Source organism: Terrapene carolina, unplaced genomic scaffold (genome assembly GCF_002925995.2).
Source record: "Terrapene carolina triunguis isolate 2854851 unplaced genomic scaffold, T_m_triunguis-2.0 Scaffold68, whole genome shotgun sequence".
NCBI classification, from domain to species: Eukaryota; Metazoa; Chordata; order Testudines; family Emydidae; genus Terrapene; species Terrapene triunguis.
The window spans coordinates 16,451,688-16,476,880 of NW_020664419.1; positions in this window are offsets into that span (position 1 = coordinate 16,451,688).

Sequence of the window (25,193 nt, forward strand, 5' to 3'; positions counted from 1 at the left end):
AGGGGTCTATCTGCACCTGTTCTCTGCCTACCATCCTGAGTCGAATGACCAAATGGAAAGAATCAATCCTAGAGCAATATCTACGGTGCTACACTAACCATCACCAGGATGACTGGTCTTCGTTATTGCCATATGCCAAGTTCTTGTGTAACAATGCAGACCACACATCCACAGGTCACAGCCCTTCTTTGTCAACTATGGATACCACCCTGATTTCACTCACAACTACTGACATCTTCCCCCAAGCCATTTGCCTTGGACCTAGTACAAAACATCCATCACATCCAAAAAGAGGTGAAGGGATACCTTGAAAAGGCAAAGGAGGACTACAGAAAACATGAGGACAAACATAGATAGCAAGGCCCTGCTGACTCTGTGAGACAAAAGGTATGACTTTCTGCATAAGACCTCTACACAGACAGACCCTCGTGGAAACTACACCACCAGTTCCTTGGCCTGTACCGGATTCGGCAACAAATCAATCCTGTATCCTTTGAGTGCCAGCTCCCTCAATCCCTTAAAGTCCACCCCATATTCCATGTCTCACTCCTAAAACCCTACACTGAGAACACATTTCCCCATATAGCCCAATCACCGCCCCCCACTAGTGCACGCAAGGTTAGGAGGAATATATTGTCTACAAAGTCCTCACTTCCAAGGTCAAGCAGGGTAAACTGTGATACCTGATTGACTGGGAAGGTTAGAGGCTCGAAACCAGGTCCACATGAGCAGTCATGCTCTAATCCTTCATTTGGCAGCCTGCTAACAACTGCTTACCTAGGACTCATGAAGCCCAGCCCCAGTTTGAGGCTCTGCCCCTGAGATCCTATTGGCTGAGTCCTAGAGCAGCCAATTGTCCCACTGACCCTACTTAAACCAGGAACAGGAAGCTCTCTGAACATCTGGGATCCACCCTGCTCTGGAGTGTGTGCTTTTTGCTCCTGATCCCCCAGCTTGACTTCCTGACATCCCAACCTGGCTTGACTCCAGGCTTGTGGTTCCCGACTTGTGGTTCTGATCTCTGGTTTGTCTCCTGCCTCTGATCCACTGGTACCCTGACCTGGCCTGACTCTAGTTCCCGACTCGTGGTTCTGATCTCAAGTTTGTCTCCTGCTTCTGATCTCCTGGTATCCTGGCCCAGCTGGCTCTCGACCCCTGTCTTGTGACTGGACTCCAGCTCTGACCACTAGATCTGGCCGCCCATGACCTGGCGGAGACATGGGGTCAGAGAAAGAGCTAAAGCGTTTGCATTTTGAACACTCAATTATGAAGAGTCTGTTCCTTGAAAGGAATCATTTCATCCTCAGTCAATAAAACTCTTTACTTCCTTAAAAGATTTCTTTTTCCAGCCCTCAAAGTTCCTTTCCTGATTTCCGAAGACAGCTTACCATGTACTGGGAGAAATCGAAGCTCTGTTTGAGAGATGGTCTGCCAGTGAAACTGAGACAACATTAGCACCATCCTATTGACTAGGGTTTGACTTCATGGGGAAATTGAATGGCTTTAGAAGCAGAGTAATCAGAATAGAATAGAGTTACTTTTTACATCTCCACACAGGAAGTTATACCAGCATAGCTACAGTGATATCATTATACTGCTATAATTCTGCCAGTCAATTTCCACAGGTAGTCAATCCCCGATTCAGAAAAGCCCCTACAATAACTATGCTGCTGTTAAGACTGCTTCAGCTCCTACCCTCCTAATGACTTCAATGGGGATTGTCCATGACTGAGGATTGTTGGAAAGGGCTCACTAACTGCATGTATGTGTACATGTAATAGTTAGCCTCTGGCAGAAGAAGGGAAGAATATGAGCAACCAAGATTAGGAGCTATATTGTATCTTGCAGGCGCAGTGTCACATGAAGGATGGTGCAGAGGTACACTGCCCCAAGAGGAGTTCCAGACCCCACTGTGCCTCAGACAAGCACAACGCCTCCTAGAATGCTAGAGTTTGGGCTCAGTGCACCCCTCTGTCTGAACAGCAATGATGGCCTCAGGAGAGAAGGATCAGTGCAGCCTGTTATATTCCACACATTTTAGAGAGGCTAGCATTGGCTTGCATACCTCTTGTGATCAGGAAAGTGCAAGGCCCACATTATGCCCTGGCTCTATACAAGTGCACATGGGTACGGAATCTAGTGGCATGAACCCTCCTTCTCCTTTTTGCACACCTCCACAGGGCCCAACACAGTAATGTCTTATGAATATCACTAGTTGGCATATTGCAAGAGCTGGAGGAGATTGTCAAAGGCACAAATGGGAGTTAAGCACACAGCTCTCAGTGGTATGTGGGCACAGATTTTGTGCCTTTGAAAATCTACCCTGTAACTTTTAATGAGCTGAAGAAAAGCCTTGAAGGACTTTTTGTGCCATTACTTTTTTAAAGGAAGAACATTTCCTCTCTTTGTTCCTACTTAAGTAGACATATCCTGAAAAAATGATTCAAAAAGTGTCAGCTATGGTAGAAAAATGACACATGAGCCCAGTCTACAGTTTTGGAATGAAGTTGTGATATGTGCTTTTAAATTATCCTATCCCTTTGAAAAGTCAAGTGACATATTGATTAATCCTTCTTTTATTATCTACCAGATGCCCATCTCTGTCTGCCTGAAAGTAGGGTCTCTAATCTGCATCATAAACCATATTTCTCTTTTGTGGCATTCGTTTTTAGAATTTTTAAAAACCTTAGAATTTAGACAGAAACCCAGGAATTACTGCATTCTTGGCATTGCAATCTGTGCCTTAATTTGTAGATAATTCAGTTCAGGCACTTGATTTGTTAAAATAACCGATATAAAAAAGGGGATATTTCTATCCTTGAGGTGGTTAGGTCTAAATAGTCTACAACCATGTAAATTCTATTGCTGACCATGGGAGTTTTATAAATATATCAACAAGAAGATCAACCTGTCTACTTAGGGTACAGCGTTTCACCACTGTGCAAGGTCAAGGGAAGCAAAACCTACACAGAAAGCTTCGGTGTAGCTATGCAGACAGAAAAGGTGGCTACATAGGAGCTTTCCTGCCCACTATGTAACTGCTTCCGTTCCCTTTGCAAAAACTCTGTGCCCCATGGAATGTGTAGAGAAAGGAAGCATAGGCAGTGAAACAGAAGAGGTTGGAACTGACGCTCTGCATAGCAGAATTTCACTGCTCCATAGACTAAACTCCATGCTAAAAACCCTTCTAAATTAGTAAGTGCTGCTTAAACTAGCACGAATTAATCCTCTGACACTTGGTCTTAGACTTTCCATTGATACCCTGACTTTGATAGGCATTGGAACAGGCCCTTAGTGAGCTCCATCTGAGTGGGTCCCAGAGTGCAGGCATTGGACCTAAACCTCTAGCGTCTGAGCAAGGGTATAATGGTTAGCAGTGTTTGCTGGGACTCAGGCAACCTGGCTTCAGTTCCTTGTTCTGCCACAGGATTCCTGTGTCCTTGAGCAAGTCACTCTCTCTCTTTCTCAGTTTTCTATCTGGAAAACGGGGATAATAGCACTTCCTTACCTCATAGGGGTGCTGCAAGGATAAATACATTAAAGACTGACTGATGCTCAGATACTGTGGTAATGAGGGCCATATAAATACCTTCTAAGCTAAGATAAAGAGCTAGAGTCAGCAATGCTACTGTTGTTAAGGGGGCCCCTGAGAGAAATTCTGGAGGTAAAATCTATCTGCCTGCAAGGCCAGGAATCAGTGGGGATCAGGACAGGATTTCTCAGGTTTTCTCGATCTCTACACCTTTCCCCCATTTCCTGCATCACTTACCCACCAATGCTGTGGAATGGGGAAGATTTCAGTCCATTGTCCGTGTTTCAAAAGTCATGTGGGTTTTTTGATTTTTTTGTTCTTCTTCGCATATTTTGATGTGAAAGGGGAACAGATGGCACTCAGTCTTTAAGGGGATGTTTTGCCGTGTTGTGTGCAATGGAATAAATACACAACACTTCTTGTTTCTAGCAGTTGCATGACTAATCCATCACACAGACACCAGTGGAAATTTAGCTTCAGTTTCTTTAATGGCTTCAGGAAGCCTAGAGAGCTTTTCATTTTATGGAAGAAAAATATGTTTCTGCTTATCAGCAGGTACATAACATTAAATTCTGATTATTAGAACAAATGATTCCTAGCATACAGATTAGCCATGCCATGTGGTTAATATTCATCCGCTGCTGCCTATTTCTTGGTATTGCTCTTTTCACACTTCTTTATATATCAAAAATGAAACAGTAATCTTCACAGCTGTTGCTGGAATTCTTCAGTGCGATTTCATTATAGCTGGGGAAAATTTTAAAAGAGCAAAGCTTTCAGCAGAATGCTCAGCTCTCTTACCATGAGCTGGGCAGTTAGATAACATAAGACATGAGTGAAGTCCACCTTATCTTTTAATCAAAATGTACTGCAAATATTCCAGATATTAGACAGACACAGAGAGGCATTGTCGTCGCTACCTACTTTAGGGGTAATAATTAACATTTATCATCGAAAGAACTCTATATCCTCCAGAAATGCATCAATTGAAACTAAGGACCTGAACTGTGGGAGGTGAAGGTAAGTGCATAGTAGAAATGCCTAGAGCAGAGTCTAACAGGGAGAATATTGTCTTGCATGAATATTGGACCTGATTCTCTCCTTATTTCCACTGGTATAAGAGCCTGACCCAAAGCCAACTGAAGTCAGTGGAAGTCTTTCCATGGACTTCAATGAGCTTTGGATCAGGAACTATATAGGGAACAATTGTGCTGAAGTCAATGCATTGGACCAGTGTTTAAAACTAATGGCAGTCAGAGGGGACAATCAATCCTTAGCAATTCGCTTCCTGTGACCAATGCACAACTGGAGCTAATTCCCGCAGTCCATTTAACTAGCAAATTCGCTGCATTCTTTTATTTATGATAATTGCCTTTTTCTCTACTTTTTTCCTCTTGGCAAAGTGATAATATCTTTGAACTTCTATTAAAATAATATGTTGTTTTCACAGTAGGAACTGGTTGTGTACTTATATAATTGGAAATCATATAGTCTAAGAAGAGAGTTCTGGTGCTTAAAATTAACTACAGATTTCTTAATTTATAGTTGGAAACCAAGATAGCATATACTTCTAAGGGGTAAGATATTGACACATATGTTTGGAAGTAAAGTTAAGAGTAAAAAGAAAGTAAATTTTAAAAGTTTAATAAAAAGAGAAAGGAATATTTATAGGGTTTATAATTAAACCTTTAAAGCAGACGATGAGGGCTCCATTCCAAAATTAATTGATGAGAAAAGAAAAATCCAATTCTCAAATCACCCCTTCCCCCCCCCCCCGAATGTTTATGGCCCCATTGTTCTTTATAATGGATTAGAATTAAAGATGCAAAATCTGGATCCAGTTCTGAATTTCTTGAAGTTCCAGGGGGGATGTAGAGATCCAGTCTGAGCCTGTAACCAATTAAAATGTTACTAAGTATATGTCCTCATTTTAACAACAGACTTTAAAATATTCAACTAAGATTCAACTGAATGTAAGTGGCCTGTTTTCTGAATTCTCACGTTAGTTGTTTTGATCAGATTTTAAACTTAGCTTTAAAAAATGTGTTAAGGGAAGAATCTAGGGATGATGCAAACACTGAAATGCCATTGCATAGGATCTTGTTGATACCAGGTGTGGAAAAAGTTCTGCATACAACTTTCTAACACCCCTCCCCCCGCCCCACACACACCCTTTCTTTCAAATACTTCTCAAACTGGTATTATCGACTGAAAGAAAGAACTGAACACCAGTCAGTAAATGAAGTGCCTGCCTGGAGATAGGGGCCAGGATCTAGATCTTGCTGTGAAAAATAATTATTCCGGGCCAGTGGACCTGCTGTTCACATGTGTGTTTAACCATTAAAAAGTTATTACACTCATATTGGCTGTTGCTAGATAACACAATGTTCTCAGTGTGCTATGGTATTACACTCCAATCTCCCACTGCTTAGATTATAGATATCCTAAGAAAAAAAAAACACAGATATGGCAAGAAGTATGACTTCTTGGTGTGTGTGAGGGGGGCGAGAGCGGGAAGTAAACATTCTCATCTTTCAAGCCCCTGTATTAAAAGATGTGATAATTTGTTCAGGATTTTATGTATCATTTTTATGTATTTATACAATATGGCTAAATAGTCTGAAATACACTTACCCTTCCATAGTAAAGATCTCCCTTTAGTTATTCCCTGAATTCCTTTGTGTCTTCTTCAACCACGGGATACTTAAGCCACCAAGAAAAGAAAGTCACAGAAGAGGATAAAGCTCTCAGCAAAAGCGAAGAGTTCTATGTAAGGCCCAAATTCTGCAACTACTTATGTATGTGCTTAACTTTATGCCTGTGAGTAATCCTACTGAGTTCAATGAGACTAGAAACTAATTAATGAGACAGTAACTGTGGGACTAAAATGACTCAGGTCTATCAAAAGGAATGACATTTGAAAGATCTGTTCATGACTTTCAATGTGCCCAAAGCAGAAAATAAGCTTTTCTTTCTAGAACTTCAGCAGTTTAACTAACTACAATGCCTTCTCAAATATCCACTGGTCAAAAGCTATATACAAGAAATCTAAAACTATGTTGGACCTCAGTGTTAAAAAGGGAGAGTACTTATATTGTAGAGTTCCATCAAAAGAGACTTTGTGTCATAAGTTTATTTGCCACAGGAACAGTTCAGAGGCCAAGGCTATATATCCAACTCATGTCACCTGGCACCTGGTTCCTTTGTTTGATCAGTCCTTATGTTAGCTATATCCATTTCCCCAACACATTGCTAAAGAATGAGTTGTGGCAAAGCTGAATTCTTTCCTATCAGTTGATTTCCCAATGTGTTAGATACTATGGCCCCTACTCATGGGGACAAACCCACGTGCAGGAATTATAAGCAGTTCCACAGCAGGAGTATGTAGGTGACCTGTAACAGCATACAGGTCATCACACATATGTTTGCCAAATACCCTAGCCATCTGTCTCAATGCATACATTATGCATAGGAGACAGCTGGCCAGGCTTCTGAGAAGGAAGCCGAAGCACATAACCGCTAGCTTCTGACCCCTTCTATATATTGTACTAACCTGAAAAACACACCTTGACACTCAACTTGTCATTTAAGTGAACTCTTGGATAGATGGGATTGTGCTTCCATGCCTAGGCAGAAAGTGGAAGGACTTCTCGCCTCCGACGTATGAAAGCTTCTAATTGTGTGCTGCAAGCTTCACAACATAGCAGAAGAGAAAATAACCTGTGCAGGAGAACATTTCTGATGAGATGGAGAGCCGTTCTTCTACAATGTGAATGGCAACACAAACACCAGATACCTTGACTCAGGGCTGGTCTACACTGGGGGAGGGGGGGGGAGGATCGATCTAAGATACGCAACTTCAGCTACGTGAATAGAGTAGCTGAAGTCGAAGTATCCTAGATCGACTTACCTGGGGTCCACATGGCGCGGGATCGACGTCCGTGGCTCCCCTGTTGACTTCGCTACTGCTGCTCGCTCCGGTGAAGTTCCAGAGTCGACAGGGAGCGCGTTCGGGGATCGATATATTGCGTCTTAACGAGATGCGATATACCGATCCCCGATAAATCAATTGCTACCTGCCGATACGGCGGGTAGTGAAGACATACCCTCAGAGTAGCAACAAGATTTAGTGAACTAATGAAAAGGTTGGAAGCCACAACTTCCTGAAGTCTGATCCCAGTTCTGACACTGACTCACTGCGAGACACTGGGAAAGTTTACTTCACTTCTCTGAGCTTCATTTTTCACAGGTATAAAATGGGGAAATGTATACTTATTTACCTACCTTGCAGAAATGTCAGGAGGATTAATTGTTTAGCACCTTGAAATGTAAGGGGCTAGATAAGTGGGTAATAATTATTATTGTAGAAAATTAGTTCTTCTAATGAGTTTAATGTGTCCTGGATATAGGGAATGAGACATTATTTGCTCCCATTTCATTGCAGAGACAACAGCGGCTTTAATGAATCCAGGGAGAGTTTTGTAAATCAGTAAGGCAATTTGGAATTGCATTCATCCAGGGTTGTTGCTATCAGGCACTATTAACCATCTCCGCATATTTAAACCATCCATAGGCATATTTATTGTCTTTTTTTAATAGGTTCATTGTCCTGATATCCTTTACCCATCTCCTTTATTACTAGCCAGAGACTCAAAAACTTCAATATATACGCCTATCCTTTTCTTTCTGAGTATGGTATTTTGCTGTGTTTATCTTTCTGCAGATAGAAAAGTATTTCAACATAAAACGAAAATAGGCTACACAGCAAAAACGAAGCGCAAAGGAGAGAAAAAAACAATAAGGTGAGATGCTTAAAGTTTTTGCTGATGTTGCAACACTTGAAAGGAGCTCACCATTTCAAAACGTTCTTTAATATTCAATCACATACTGTCATTTAAAGTAGATTATTAACACATAGCCCTTCCACTGCAGTATTGACGTGCATCATGAAAAGATGCACATCTGCATGTAACATTTAAGGCCTGATCCAAAGCCCACTGAAATCAATGGGAGCCCATCCATTGACTTCAGCTGATGTTGGATCAGGCCCTTCGTTGGCTGGTTTCGTTTTCAAAATACACTTGACAAATGTAAAAAACTTCTCAAATCAACCTCTTCTTTGATACAAAGGGCCATAATTACATTTTAGTGGATGGAAATAGTCTACTGTGTATTTCCCAAAGGAGATGAAGTGCATTATCCCCAATAGGCTGCAGGTGTTGCCCATTCAGAAGAACACTGATAAAAATCCCTGCTGGTTCCATAATACCAAACTCCAGATGCATATAACATTCTAAAAGAGAGTTTAGCGGCCTTCTTTCTTCCTTTGAAGGAGAAAAAAACCCTTCAATCTTTTGTGAGATTATATTTCCTAATTTGGTTAACAGTACACGAAAGCTGTTTCCTAACAATGACCACAGCAATAAGAAAGAATAGCAACGCTGATGTAATAAACACGTCCCTAAAAAGTATTTAAACATTAAAATATACAGCATAGTGTCATATTTTTTAATTTCATGATTCTTTTATCACAATTATCTGACACTGGCTGCAGGACTACACATTGGAGCCCTGATGTACATTGGTAAGCGTTTACTCATGACATTGGCTTCAGTGGCACTCCTAGTGTCAGCTGGTGTTCATCACTGTAAATGAGGGTTCAATAATCTGGCCCCAAATGCATTACATTATCAGTGTCGTTTTATTAACAAAGGAAGATGTTACATATTTTAGTGCCACTTAGAAAAAAAAAGTTGGAGAAAAATCATGGCCCCAGTTTTGTTGTTAATATTTTTCTCCTCTACTTACGAGTCTTGAAAACAATCAATCAATCAATGAATAAATATAGCAAGTCACGATTCGATGGTAACTTTCACTCCAAAGAATACCAAAGTTTTCTACAGACTAGACCAAATCCTTCAGTCCTCAAAAGGAGTTTTCCCTGAGTAAAGACTGCAACATCTTAGCCCTATACATTTGTCAGTTAGCCACTGCTGGAATGGAGTAGTCTCGGGAGTCAAAAGCATTATCTCATGAGGGAATGTCAAAGCTGTGCATGAACTAGCCTACCCAAGGTATCTTAAATCCAGCTAGCACAGGTAACAATAGCAGTGAAGACAACACAACATGGGCTTCAACACACATAGGAAATGCCTGGCACAGACCCTGGTTAGTGCTTGGGTACGTCCAGACTACCCGCCGTATCGGCGGCTAGCGATTGATTTATCAGGGATCGATATATCGTGTCTCGTTAAGACGCTTTGGCTGTGTAGACATACCCTACAAGCACACAGGAACATTGCATAACTGTTAGGTACAATAAGTGCAGGAAAATACTGTGTCCAGCTGAAACTGCAGGAGGAATTTTAGAGAAGTAGAATGTAATTATTGAAACTGAAATATGAGCAGAGGTGGCAAAATGTGCAAAAATGACAATCTGTAATAACAGTGAGATGTGAGAAGAATCAGACCCTTTTTGTTTGTTTGCCTTTGTATAATTTGGGCATTAAAGGAACATAGGAATTATTCGGTTGGATTAAACCCCCAAGTTCATCTAGTCCAGTATCCTGGCTCTGACAGTGCCCAGTACTAGATGCTATAGAGAAGGTGTAAGAACCCTACAGGAAGTAGATGAGAGATAATATGTCTCTCAAACTAAGTCTGGTCCCTATCTCTAAACGTTAGAAATTGATTTGGGCACTGAACTCCCTTCTAAAATTTGTTATAATTAACTAAAACTGCTCTAGATAGTCTTGATATTCATAAACATATCCAATTCTTTTTTAAATTTTATTATGTTCTTGGCCTCAATGAGTTCTACAATTTAATTACACATGATGTGATTTGCAGTTTTATTACACATTTATCAATTTTGAATTACCAGTTTTTAGTTTCACTGAATGCTCCTTTGTTCTTATGTGATGAGACAAGGGTGAGACGTTCCCAATCTATCTTCTGTATACCATTCATTGATATATTTTTCTCATAGCCTCCCTTATTTGTCTCCTTTCTAAAAAAAAAAATTAAAAATCCCACTCTTTTCAATCTCTTTTCATATGAGAAGTTTTCCAGGCCCTTAACCATTCTCCTTGCCCTTCTCTGAACCCCTGTTAATTCAGCAGTATCCTTTTTGTTATGGGGTAACCAGTATTACACATACTATTCCAAATAAGGCCTCACTGTTGTTTATATAAAGGCAGTAGATTAGTCTCTATATTAACAAAATAATTCTTTATGCATCCTAATATTTGCTTTTTTGACCATAGCTGCACATTGAACAGAGGTTTTCATTGAGCTGTCTATAATAATATCATAATTACCTGTTCACTTTAGTCTGAAATACAGTATGACATTCTCACATAAGTAAATTTTACACAATGCAGATGATCATATTTAGGAATTCCAGATACCTGATTTTATTTCATGACTTCTTGGCTTAGTAATACATGAACTTTATTATAATCTGGGCTGCTATCTTGCAAAATCTCTGATATTATGCCAGGTCAATACTTGAATGAAAGAACTCCAAGGAAAACCCAGAGTGCTGCAGGAAGTGGTGCTGATAGGCATTATCCTATGTTAATCATTATTGACTCAATGCCCCAAAATTGGGCCCCAGAAAGACAATGCATGGCTGGATGTGCACCCTTCCAGATAAGACATAAAACCAGCTGATAGAGCTGAAGAAATAATTGACAATGATTAATTTGTATTTTGAATCTAGCCTCTTGTTCTCCTTGAAGAATAGCCACAAGGAGATTACATTTTTGTCATTGGTATTTAAGTATATTTTATGATTTTTTAAATTATTATTTTAGTCTATGGTAGAGATGGTTGACAGTTTTCTGTGAAAACTTTTTTCAATGGAAAATTGCTTATCAATTAACAGATATGTTTGTGAAAAAATGCATTTATGAAAACATTTTCTTGTTTTCATTAAAAATACCAAAACTTGAAACTTTTTTTTTTCCAGTTTTTTAATTTAAGGGGAAAAAATAGTGGTAGAGTGCTACTCTATGCCCTGATCATGAGTATTTTAAATTTGAGCTGTGATGCCTGTCCAGCAGAAGGCAGAAGTACTTTCTAGTAGGGGGCAGTGGTACTTTGCCCCTTCCAATAAGACAGCTATATCTTAAAAGGAAAACCTTTTAATTATGTCTCTGATAGTGTTGTCTTACTGAACAATAGGCATGTGAAATTAGCAGCTTTGAAAAGCGTTTGTCTTTGTCTAAAACAGTGGATCTCAACCTTTCCAGACTACTGTATCCCTTTCAGGAGTTTGATTTGTCTTGTGTACCTCCAGGTTTCATCTAGGTTTGCCATGCCTATGCCATGCCTCCTGCCCAGCCCCTTCTCTGAGGCCCTGCCCCGGCCCCACTCACTCCAGCCCCTCTCCCTCCGTTGCTCACTCTCCCCCCACCCTCGCTCACTTTCACTGGGCTGGGGCACGAGGTTGGGGTGTGGGAGGGGGTGAGGGTTCCAGCTGGGGTGCAGGTTCTGGGATGGAGCCAGAAATGAGGGGTTCAGGGTGCTGGAGGGGCCTTTGGGCTGGGGCAGGGGTGCAGGAGGTGGTAAGGGCTCTGGATGGGGGTACGGGCTTAGGGGTGGGGCTGGGGATGAGGAGTTTGGGGTGGAGGAAGGGGATCCAGGCTGGGGAAAAGGGGGTTGGACTGCAGTGGTAGGCTCAGGACTGGGGCAGGGCATTGGACTGCGAGAGGGGTGTGAGGTGCGGGCTCCAGGAGGGAGTTTGGGTGTGGGAGGGAGCTCAGGGCTGGGGTAGGGGGTTGAGATGCGGGAGGGGTGCAGGGTGCAGGCTCTGGGAGGGGGATCAGGGCTGGGATAGGGGGTTGGGGTGCAGGAGGGGGTACAGGCTCTGGGAAGGAGTTTGGGTGCAGGAGGGGGTGCAAACCTGGGGCACGGGGTTCGGGGTGTGGGATCTGGGAGGGAATTAAGGTGTGGGAGGGGGCTCAGGGCTGGGGCCGGGGGTTGGGTTGCAGGTGGGGGTGAGGGCTCCAGCTGGGTGGCACTTACCTCAGGCGGCTCCTTGTTAGCAGCGCAGCGGGTCTAAGGCAGGCTCCCTGCCTGCCCTGGCTCTGCCCTGCTCCCAGAAATGGCCAGCATGTCTGACCCCTAGGCGGAGGGACCAGGCGGCTTTGTGCAGTGCGCGCTGCCTGTGCCTGCAGGTGCCACCCCGCAGCTCCGATTGGCCATGGTTCCCGGCCAATGGGAGCTATGGAGCTGGCACTGGGGGTGGGGGCAGCATGTGGGGCTTCCCTCATCACCCCTGTGCCTAGGGGCCTGACATGCCGGCCACTCCTGGGAAGTTGCACAGAGCCAGGGCAAGCAGGGAGCCTGCCTTAGCCCCACTGCACCGTCGACCAGACTTTTAACGGCCCGTTCAGTGGTGCTGACCGGAGCCGCCATGGTCCCTTTTCGACCAGATGTTCTGGTAAAAAACCTGGCAATCCTAGTTTCACCTCACTTAAAAACGACTTGCTTACAAAATCAGACATAAAAATACAAAAGTGTCACAGCACACTATTACTGAAAAATTGCTTACTTTCTCATTTTTACCATATAATTATAAATCTATTGCAATATAAATATTGTACTTACATTTCTGTGTATAATATATAGAGCAGTATAAACAAGTCATTGTATGAAATTTTAGTTTGTACTGACTTCGCTAGTGCTTTTAATGTAGCTTGTTGTAAAACTAGGCAAATATCAAAATGAGGTGATGTATCCCCTGGAAGACCTCTGAGTACACCCGGGGGGACATGTACCTCTGGGTGAGAACAACACAGGATGTATTAAGGAAATAATGTTGCTTAAACCCCACAAGAGATAAAGTTGTACAAGAGACCAACCATTTTGTAAATTATGAATGGCAACATTTCTTAGTAGAAAAATGTGTCTCATTTAATTCTAGGAGTTACATTCACAGACATAATTTAGGCTCATCTTGAAAAGATATGAGTATTAGAAGTTACAAGCTCTTTAGAAACTGCAGAAATGGAAACCCTAACTATATACCAGGGTGACTTAAACCTTAAAAACATAGAGAGAGACGCACACAAAAAAGACTGATTGAATCACCCAGTCCACCTCCCTACCAATCCAGTATTATTTTCAATGGCAGTTTTTCCTAGTATTTTGTCCTGGCAAGTGATAAATGACCCAGACATTTGGGTTTCTACCACTTGTCTAGGGACACTTTCCCAAACCCTAATACACATCACTGTCGGGAAGTTTTATCAGACTTTCAGCTAAGGTTTTCCTGTTTCTGGTTTCATTGCTTTCATCTAAGTTATAAGACTGTGTATCACACTGAACACTTCTCTCTGTGTGTTTCTGTGAATGTTTGTAGGCAGTTATTGAATCCAACATCTAGCTGCCATTTAGCCAAGTTACACATACTTTTCTCCCTTCACTTTGTTCATATCTTTCCATCATTTTTCCAGCTGCAGTCATCCCAGAGCTGTATAGAGAAGGGTTATTATCTCAGGGAGCATCATGTTCCTGGTAATACAAAATCACATTGGCCTCGTTGGCAGCTATATCACACTGTATGTTCTGTCTAATTTGCTGACCACTGCCACAATTATGTCTCTCTATATTACCACTTTTCAAATTCCCCCTCCCACTGATTATTACAAAATGCACGTATCACCCCACAAATGTATTTGCATTTTTTTCCAAGCTGAATCTCCCTCTGTATGATGATTTTTCTCCCTCTGTATTGACAGGCATTTGTAACTCCTTCCAATTTCAAGTCATCTGCAGATTTAATTAGTGTGTTAACTTCCTCTTCCAGATCATCAATGAAGAAAGGAAATAAAAATGTGGAATTTAGCTAGAATATAGGGTCTGGCATCCCTCCTTTTACAAAAAGTGCTGTGGGATCTTCAGTGAGCAGGGGTTGGCTCATTCCTTCCATTTATACTTAGGCCTAGTCTGCACTACCTGCCCGGATCGGCAGGTAGAAATCGATCTCTTGGGGATCAATTTATCGCGTCTCATCTAGACGGATAAATCGATCCCCGAATTGACGCGCGTACTCCCACCTCGTCAGGAGGAGTAAATGTCGTCGACGGGGGAGCCGCGGCGGTCGATTTGCTGCCGTCCTCACAGGGAGGTAAGTCAAATAGGATACGTCGAATTCAGCTACGCTATTCGCGCAGCTGAATTTGCATATCTTAACTCAATCCCCCCCCCCCCCAGTGTAGACCTAGCCTTAGAGAGACGATTCTCTTCCAATGATGCTTTCCCCGACCCAGCAGCAGAGTGTATGCACCGCCTTGGCAGTACACCACAGTACTCCCCTTTCTGGGCTCTCACAGAAGACTTCCATGTGGACCCAGTGCAGAAGGGGCTCCACATAGTTTTAGGGGCAGAGATGGGGACCAACTACTCTCTCTGACACTGACTTTTCAGACAAATCAGATTTCTTTGGGGAAATTTGGTCAACAATTAATACAGATCCCAGCTGTTTTTATTTTTTTTGTTTGGCCTCTTCTGTAGATACTACTCTATAACCACATGGAGACCCATGCTGCCACGGATGAATGGGGCCAGTGGAACCATACAAAGCAACAGCCATCTATGCATATGACTTCTGCCTTCACGGACCTGGGAGTTTCCTTCCTTCCAGGACCCCGGAAACTATAAGATTGAGAACCTGCAAATTCCAAAGCCCTTCCACCAAATTTCTTGTCCTTTAGAGGATGCTAAAGAGAACATTCTTGGAGGCCAGCCTCATGGCTTTTCTTTTTTAATTTTTGGATTCCTGTTGCATTGAAGAGGGTCCATATCCCCAGGTCAGCAATTACAATACCACAATATCTCCTAGCACCGTACTGGGCACTTGGTTCAGAGAGACATTGGTCACCTATGAAACCACCAGCATCACCTTCTGCAGTATCTAGGTGTTGTTGGGGGTGTCCATTCAACAGTCAATAGGTCTGATATGGCTTACTGTGGTCTTTAGGAACTCAAAGTCTCACAGCACTGCAGGTATGACTGCAATCTTAGGCAAGAAAAACATTATTTTATTGATAGCTGATGTATATTCCATTATGCTAAGTGATGTGAACTGGCATAAAATTATTTTAAAAATCCTGATTTGTCCATATAAGAAAAAAATTGTGATAAAAAGCAAACCTCTTTCTCATGAAATAGTACAATTATTATAATGCTACAAATGACTTTCTGATAATCTATCCATCCTCCATGTTCAGTATTTTTACCATCTCAGACAATAACAATAACACTGTTCCTTCAGTTTCATATGGTACCTTTTACCCAAGCATCTGAAAACATCTTACAAATGCAATAAGCTTCACAAGCCTCATGTGAGGTATGCAACTACCATTTTACTCATTTTACAGACAGGTAAACAGAGAAATTGTACGAAGCAGTTAGTCAGGGACGCAGCTGACCGAAGGACTCAGAAGTCTTTAGTCCAGGCCCTGATCTAACTGGACTGGACTGTCTAGTGTCTGATCCAGCACCCATTGAAGTCAAAGTTTCAAAGTCTGGATCTGCATTCTGTGACTTGACTCCATCTCCTATATTGATTATAACCAAAACTGTGAACCTCATTTTCCATTCACCATGCTCAAAATTGTATGCCTACATTTCCATGCTGAATATTTATCGCATCATATTTTTAAGATGTGCTCATCCAATTTAGTTTAAAAATACCATCTCAATAAATGGCCATTTTAGAATAAAAAAGTATGAACACAACATTTTTCATAAAATGGCCATAACAAGTGTAGTTTAAGTGACGTAACAAAGGTCTGAGCTCACTGAGGCCATACACACGTTTCATAATGGTCGTACTTTGTAATGGCACAGCACCTGTTTATGCCCTTGACGCTGCAGGATGCTGAGCACTCTCAAATCGCTTTGAATTCAGTGGGGGGGGGGGGTGTTTAGGGTGCACAGAGCCTTTCAGGATTAAGTCAATAGTGCTTTACAAAGGTAAGAATTATTATCCACCTTTTTAAAAACAAAGATTTACAAAGATGTAAATGAGACAGGGAAATTAGGGTCTGCATTCAGCAGTCCAACCCTATTTATCATAGCAGTTAGCATGTGCTTAACTTTAAGCATGTGCTTAAGTCCTATTGAAGTTAAGTGCTTTGCTGAATAGGGAGTCAGAGAGTCACAGAGATTAAGGCCAGAAGGGACCACCAGATCATTTAATCTGACCTCCCGTATATCACAGGCCCCAATCACCTCCTAGAACCACACATTAAACCCAACATTTGAAATTAGACTAGAGTATAACAGCCCTCAGGAGACCAAACTATTATGTGCCACACAGGCAGAGAATAGAAGGGAGCAAGGTGTACCAATACCCCAAACCTCTCCAACTGATTAAATGAGATATATTCAGATGATACTGGCAAGTGACTTGTGCCCGATGCAGCAGGAGAAAGGTGAAAAAAACAAAACAAAACCCAAAGTCACTGCCAATCTGATTTGGGGGAAAATTTCCTTCCAACCCCTCATATGGTGATCAGTTAGATTCTGCACATCTGAGCAAGAACCAGCTAACCAAGTACCTGAGAGAGTTAATTCTCTGTACCACCTCAGCGCACCGGTCCACCCCTTCCAGTGCCTCATCTCCAGGTGTGGAAATCCTTGATTCTTCAGGGGAAGAAAAAAAAAAAACTTGTGATACATTGCGTGTATCTGTGTGGAGGGTGGAATCCTTTGGTTCCCATTAGTTCTTGTGCCAAAAGTATTCTTTAACTTAAATAGATCTTCCTCTACCGGGTGCTTACCTTCTAATGTATTTATAGAAAGAACCTACATCTCCTCTCAGCCTTCATTTTGCTAGGCTAAACAAGCCAAGCTCTATTAGAGTCCTCTCACAAGATGAGGCCCTCCATTTCCTTGAGCATTCTAGTAGCTCTTCTTACTACTACTCTTCTGCTTAAACACATGCATAAATGCTTTGCTGGGCCAAAGTGGCTTGCTCAAGATCACACTACAAGGCACTGTACTGAAGAGAATCCAAGTCTCTTGACTCACAGATCTATGATCCTTGGGATTATTTCAATAGACTATATCAGCTCTTTTGTCTATCAATGAAGAGTCAAGATCAATCTTTTCAGCATTTTATAATCCCCCTTTTTTTCAGAATTCCTTTCCTCTACCATTGTAAATGTGCTTATTGCAGTTAAGAAATGAAGCAAAGTATATTACTTTAAAGCCAGAGTTATCAAATTTCAGCTAAAATTATTCACTAAATAGTAATAATTCACCAAATTAATCACTCTATCAAGCCAGAACTTTTTTAAAGAATGCATCCATACTGTGAAATTTAACAGCACTTCATAATGAGATGAAAAGGTGACGTATATATCCATAGTTTCAAACTCACTATGGTTTCTTAATATAATATATATACTTGCAACAGGTCAGTCACTATCTGACTGATACAATTAAACATGTAGCCGGTGAGCGAATATCTTGATATTTGCTTCACCCATTCATTAAAGGACAGTGTGTGGAGAAATAGTTCCAGATCTGAAATGTGACCTTTTCCATTCAGGGTCATCAAAAGGTCATCAGTCATTTGTATCGCAGTTTCAACTGTCCCCACAATCTTTCATGAAGCAATCTCATTTGGGATAAAGGTTCCAATTCTATAAATATAAGGGGTGGAGCTTGTAAATGATTACAAAAAAAATTATTAATTTCAAAAGTATATGCTGCAAGCTTAGGTGGGTAAACATGGTCTAGGGAAATAACCTTTATCTTCCATATCCTGCCAATATAACACCACCACAACTTCTAAACAGGTACAAGCAATAATACATGATTGTGACATTACTACAAATTGCAAGTTATATTAATACAACAGTTTTTCACACTGTTTTAAGGTCTGGTGAAATTATTTCATCCTATTTTAACCATTCCAAGCTATATATCAAAATCATAAGCAGCGACATTTGGAAATTGAAAATCTGATTAATCATCAATAAGGGATTGATGGTTAAAATAAAAGCCTCCCTTTATTGATCATAGGCCAGTAATTTTGATTAAAGTGATCAAACTAAATAACAATATTATAACATTTAAAAGCAGGTGATTGCTCAGGGTAAAATTTACCCCACAGGGGCCAGGAAAAAGCCTGTCTTACATTTGAGTCCACAGAGAAGGACTTTCACCATAAAGACAGGCAAATGCGCTGCAGGAGATAGCATTGATAGTTACATACTTTCTAACTAGCATATGCTGAATTTGAACATTGTCTGCAGAAGTCCACTGTGTATGACTGTGTTCACCCAACTCAGTTCAGTCTTTTGATTTGTTCTACCAAGCAGGACCAGATGTAGAAAATCACTATGTGATCAAAGATTAAAACAACAACTTTGTTTCCATAGAAGTATATAAAAAATTCTACAATACAGATTATAAAACCCAGCTGTAATTTGGCTCCAAAAATGAGGGCATGAAGAGAGCTTCATAAAACACAGTCTTTGATAACCTCAATAAAATAAGAGTGTTTTCCACATGAACAAATTAACTTCTTGTCAGAAACTGACCAGATAGAAGAATATGCTGCAATTGAAAATACTGTCAGTATAACTTCTACTTTCTCTTTTTTCACCCTTACAACATATTTGTCCTCATTTTTAATAATAATTAATATATTAAACACATAAAAGTACATATCTGTCCAGAAGGATCCCAAATCACTTTGTCAATGGGAAGACTAATTTTCAAATGTGGGTCCTTAAATAGGCGATCAACATTTCATATTTGCCATTCATACACTGAGTTGGAACTTCCAAAAGTGAAATTTTGATGTCCTATTAACATGTCACATTTGTATATTAGGTCTAAATTAGGGCTGTTGATTAATCACAGTTTTAATCACACTGTTAAACAATAGAATACCAATTGAAATGTATTAAATATTTTGGATGTTTTTCTACATATTCATATATATTGTATTCTGTGTTGTAAATGAAATCAAAGTATATATTATTTTTATTACAAATATTTGTACTGTAAAAATGATAAGCAAAATAAAATATTTTTCAATTCACCTCATACAAGTACTGTAGTGCAATCTCTTTGTCATGAAAGTGCAATTTACAAATGTAGATTTTTTTTGTTACATAACTGCACTCAAAAACAAAACTATGTAAAACGTCAGGGTTTACAAGTCCACTCAGTCCTACTTCTTGTTCAGCCAATTGCTAAGACAACCAAGTTTGTTTATATTTACAGGAGATAACGCTGCCTTCATCTTATTTACAATGTCATCAGAAAGTGAGAACAGGCATTTGCATGGCACTTTTGTAGCCGGCATTGCAAGGTATTTACGTGCCAGATATGCTAAACATCCGTATGCCCCTTCGTGCTTCAGCCACCATTCCAGAGGACATGCTTCCATGCTGATGATGCTTGTTAAAAAAAACTGTGCATTAATTAAATTTGTAACTAAACTCTTTGGGGGAGAATTGTATGTCCTGTAGCAGGGTGGTTACCCCGCTCCTGCCCAGAGGGGTTAAAAGCAGCCCTGGAGAGGGCTGGGGAAAGGCTGACTGGGGACAGCTGGCCCTATAAAAGGGTTGTGAGCCAGGAGCTCAAGAAGAGACACTCAGTCTCTAGCTTTTTGGAGAGAGAAGGACCTGGCTGCCTGGGAGCTGAGAAGGGTACCTGAGATGGAGCAGTGCTGGGGAAGGGCAGAGGGAGCTGGGGAGCTCCAGCCTAGCAAAGCTCCAGGCTGAGTTAAGGGCCCACAAAGGGTACTGGGGCTGCAGAGAGGCAGCCCATAGATAGGCAGAGGCAGCAGGTCCAACCCCCCTTGCCGATGATGAGTGGTTTATAGACTGCAGTCTGCCCCAGTGAGCGGGAGCTAGATGGTGACTGGCAGTAGCCACTGAGGCGAGATGGGGATAGAGGGTTTGGGGGAGGGATAGCTCAGTGGTTTGAGCATTGGCCTGCTAAACCCAGGGTTGTGAGTTCAATCCTTGAGGGGGCCAGTTAGCAATCTGGGGCAAAAATCTGTCTGTGGATTGGTCCTGCTTTGAGCAGGGGGTTGGACTAGATGACCTCCTGAGGTCCCTTCCAACCCTGATATTCTGTGATTCTAAAGTTGATCCGTCAGTTGTGCTTAGCAATGGTATGGGAAAAGAGCCCTATGTGTGACCTTTGCACAGTGGCTACAGGTTCACTTGCCAAATGGAAGTTGAAGCATACTCTGCTTCCTAGCTTGCCTGCAGGCCTCAGCCTGGACTCTCTGATGTCTCTCTGCGGTGACTGCACCAGTCTTAACATGGTTTCTCCAAACTGAATGATTGTGGGCAGAATTTTCCCAGTTTTCAATGGGAATGCTGAATGTCTTGAAGCCTTGCTTGACCTTATTGCTGTATTGGAGTTCTTAAGTTGGCCATAGAGCATCAGCCTTTGTCAGATGATCTCGAAGGCTGCAAACGTCCAAGTGTAGTTTGCATAGATTGTAGGCTGGTTCTCTCAAAGATCTCGTTATTGGTGAATCATTGGTCCCAAGAAACTGCAAGGATTTTTCTAAGACAGCGGAGGTGGAAACTACATTAGCAACATTACATAAACAGATTTTAGAAGGAAAGTGAAGAATGATCTCTCCTAATGAGTCTGCGGATATGTGAGTAGTATGGAAAATTACCCACACTGAATTGCCCAAACAGATTCAAATTGCCTAAACCAAAATTTGGCCAGAACCCAGGGTTAACATGTCATCTACTTGAGAATATTGCTATGGGATTTCCAATGAATACAAGAGGGCATGACTTCAGTCTTATGATTTATCCACAACAAATCATGCCCCAGCACCATGGTGGGACACTGATTCAGGAGTGACTCAGAGGGAAGAACCAACTGACTTTACCACACACACCACTTCCTCCAACATGTAGGCCTTGTATCCAAATAATGACTAGTTTAGTACCTATTTAGTTTGTGAGAGTTTATGAGCACTCTTCACTGGCTGGTGGGAATCCCAGTTTCTTCTCATCCTTATAAGGTACTAGATGCACTCCATCCAATGCAGTGGCACTAAGACCAATCCCCTTTGTTCTTTACAAAAGAAATATACAAACAGAAAAGATCCTGCTCTCAGAAGGACAAAACCAGTTTTATATGCTTCCTCACAGCACTCTGACCAAAGCTGGTTACTTGTATAGTATCAGGAACTGCTGGCTCAAAAGCAAGTGGGCAGTTCAATTTCTTTTATTATGCAGGACAATTTCCCCAAAGCTACAATTATCAGGAACTCAGAACATGCATTATTGTTGCTTTTCAAGAGGTAATGAGACAGTTCCTTTAAAGGAAAGATGATACCTTTTTGTATGCAGAAACAGGTCTACAAATGTTGTAATCATGGTTTAATAGTTTCTTCTCTGCAGAAAAATATACTTCCTATAATTGTACTTGGATGTAATTATGACATATCACCATAAATGATTATACTGTATCCTATAGAATCCTACGACTTCTTTTCGCCTCCTCACTCCAACATGAACTGTCAACTCCTTCTCCTCCTCTCTCATCTACTCTTCATCTCCGATCAATTTTAATATCATATATTATATGTTATAAAAAGCAAGAGAGATATGTAGCCTTTTTGTAGAAGAATAAGGGTATTTTTTGGGGGGGGAGGATGTTGCTAAAATATAATTCCTACTTTTTTCCTCTGAAGAATTCTACCTGTTGCTTCTATATTATACATATGGCTGAAATCTAGGATGAGATTGTTTTCAAAGTCATTAAACTCCTTATTTTGTTTTTAAACTGCAGTGTCCATCCATTGAAGGCAGGTTACTTTCACGGTCCCTCAAAATTTAACTGCATTTGGCCCAGAGGCAACTGAAGTAGTATTTGTGTGGATAGTTAACAAGCCGCAAGGGGCTCGGTACATGAGCAAAAGCATAACCCTCACAACAAGTCCATGTTTTCATACAGCATGCTTGCTGTTGTAAGGTCATAGGCTGTGAAGCTGTGGTTACTGAAAGAAATTAGTCATGAAAACAGCATAGCCCAGGGGGATTTATAATACATGAATCAATTCAATTTTGTTTGTTTAAAGGGAGCTAGCTTGAAAATGTCTCCTAGTGGTACAGGCCCATGTTAGGGAGGGTTTCTGAAAAATGCATCGTATAGACTAATAATAATTCTAACCATAGGAGGAATTGTGGTAATCTCAGACAATGAATGTTTGACAATTAATTCAGCCTTATTAATAAGAACAATATTTATAAATTAAGCGAAAAGTTTTCATCTCAGATCTATTCAGCAGGTTGCAACTGTGATATTATGCCCTCTTTACATGTACACATGTGTAAGAGAAATCCATAGAAGTCACATGCATGCAGAAAGAGTAGAATATCAGAACTGAATTATACAGGTTGGAGAGAATTTTTTCTTAAAACAAGAGCATGTGACAACTTGTGACCACCCAACTTTAGCTTTGTGTGTGTGTAATGTGTGTGTGTGCATAATGCCATTAATAGCTCAAACTCATAAGCTAAAAATGAATTTATAGCTAGTGGCCACTGGCACTAAACGATCTTTTTAGGTGGGTTTAAAATACTTAAACATAATGTCATATTATATGTTTGCATTTTGTAAACACTTGCTCCAGGCACTCTGCTCCTCTCTTTTTAATTATTATTATTTATTATCTGTAATTCAGTAGTGACTGGGGCCTCAATCATGGATCAGGCATGAGCTAGGCAGTGTATAAACATAAAAAAACCAAAACAGTCCCTACGTCAGAGGGCTTACAATCTTCCTGCCTCTCACACTGATGCATACCTATCCCACAAATTATACTAATATAGACACACTGTTCCCATTCCATGTGATATTAAACATAATAATGCAATTATCTTGTTTTGAATGGTATCCATCCATTTTTAATAGCCTAAATATTACTCTGATCACACTTATAGTGGCAAAACATTATTATATTGGGGGCTTGCTTAAAAGTGTGGGCCTCATGGGTACATTCTAGTTCATGATGTGAATTGACTCACTACAGCTAATGACATTAAACTAGGGCTGTCAATTAATCGCAATTAAGTCACACGATTAACTAAAAACAAATTAATTGTGATTTAAAAAAATAAATGTGATTAATCGCACTGTTATAAAATAGAATACCAATTGAAATGTATTAAATATTTTTGGATTTTCAAATATATTGATTTCTATTACAACACAGAATACAAAGTGAACAGTGCTCACTTTATATTATTATTTTTTATTACAAATATTTGCACTGTAAAATGATAAACAAAAGAAATAGTATTTTTAATTCACCTCATACAAGTATTATAGTGCAATCTCTTTATCGTGCAAGTATAACTTACAAATGTAGATGTTTTTTGTTACATAACCGCACTCAAAAACAAAACAATGTAAAACTTTACAGCCTACAAGTCCACTCACTCCTATTTCTTGTTTAGCCAATCTCTAAGACAAACAAGTTTCTTTACATTTACAGGGATAATGCTGCCTACTTCTTATTTACAATGTCACCTGAAAGTGAGAACAGGCATTCTCATGGCACTTTTGTAGCTGGTGTTGCAAGGTATTTACGTGCCAGATATGCTAAACATTCATATGCCCCTTCATGATTCGGCCACCATTCCAGAGGACATGCTTCCATGCTGAAGATGCTCATTAAAAAAATAACGCGTTAATTAAATTTGTGACTGAACTCCTTGGGGGAGAATTGTATGTCTCCTGTTCTGTTTTACCCAAATTCTGCCATATAATTCATGTTAAAGCAGTCTCAGATGATGACCCAGCACATGTTGTTCATTTTAAGAACACTTTCACAGCAGATTTGACAAAACGCAAACAAGGTGCCAATGTGAGATTTCTAAAAATAGCTATAGCACTCGACCCAAGGTTTAAGACTCTGAAGTGCCTTCCAAAATCTGAGAGGGATGAAGTGTGGAGAATGCTTTCAGAAGTCTTAAAAAGAGCAACACTCCAATGAGGAAACTACAGAACCCGAACCACCAATAAAGAAAATCAACCTTCTGCTGGTGGCATCTGACTCAGATGATGAAAATGAACATGGGTCGGTCCGCTCTGCTTTGGATAGTTATTGAGTAGAACCCGTCATCAGCATGGACACATGTCCTCTGGAATGGTGGTTGAAGCATGAAGGGTCATATGAATCTTTAGCACATCTGGCATGTAAATATCTTGCCACACTGGCTACAACAGTGCCATGCAAACACCTGTTCTCACTTTCAGATGACATTATAAACAAGAAGCGGGCAGCATTATCTTCTGCAAATTGTAACCAAACTTGTTTGTCTGAGTGATTGGCTGAACAAGAAGTAGGTCTGAGTGGACTTGTAGGCTCCAAAGTTTTACATTGTTTTATTTTTGAATGCAGTTATTTTTTGTACATAATTGTACATTTGTAAGTTCAACTTTCATGCTAAAGAGATTGCACTACAGTTCTTGTATTAGGTGAATTGAAAAATACTATTTCTTTTCTTTTTTACAGTGCAAATATTTGTAATCCAAAATAAATATAAAGTGAGCACTTTACACTTTTTATTCTGTGTTGTAAATGAATTCGATATATTTGAAAATGTAGAAAACATCGAAAAATATTTAAATAAATGAT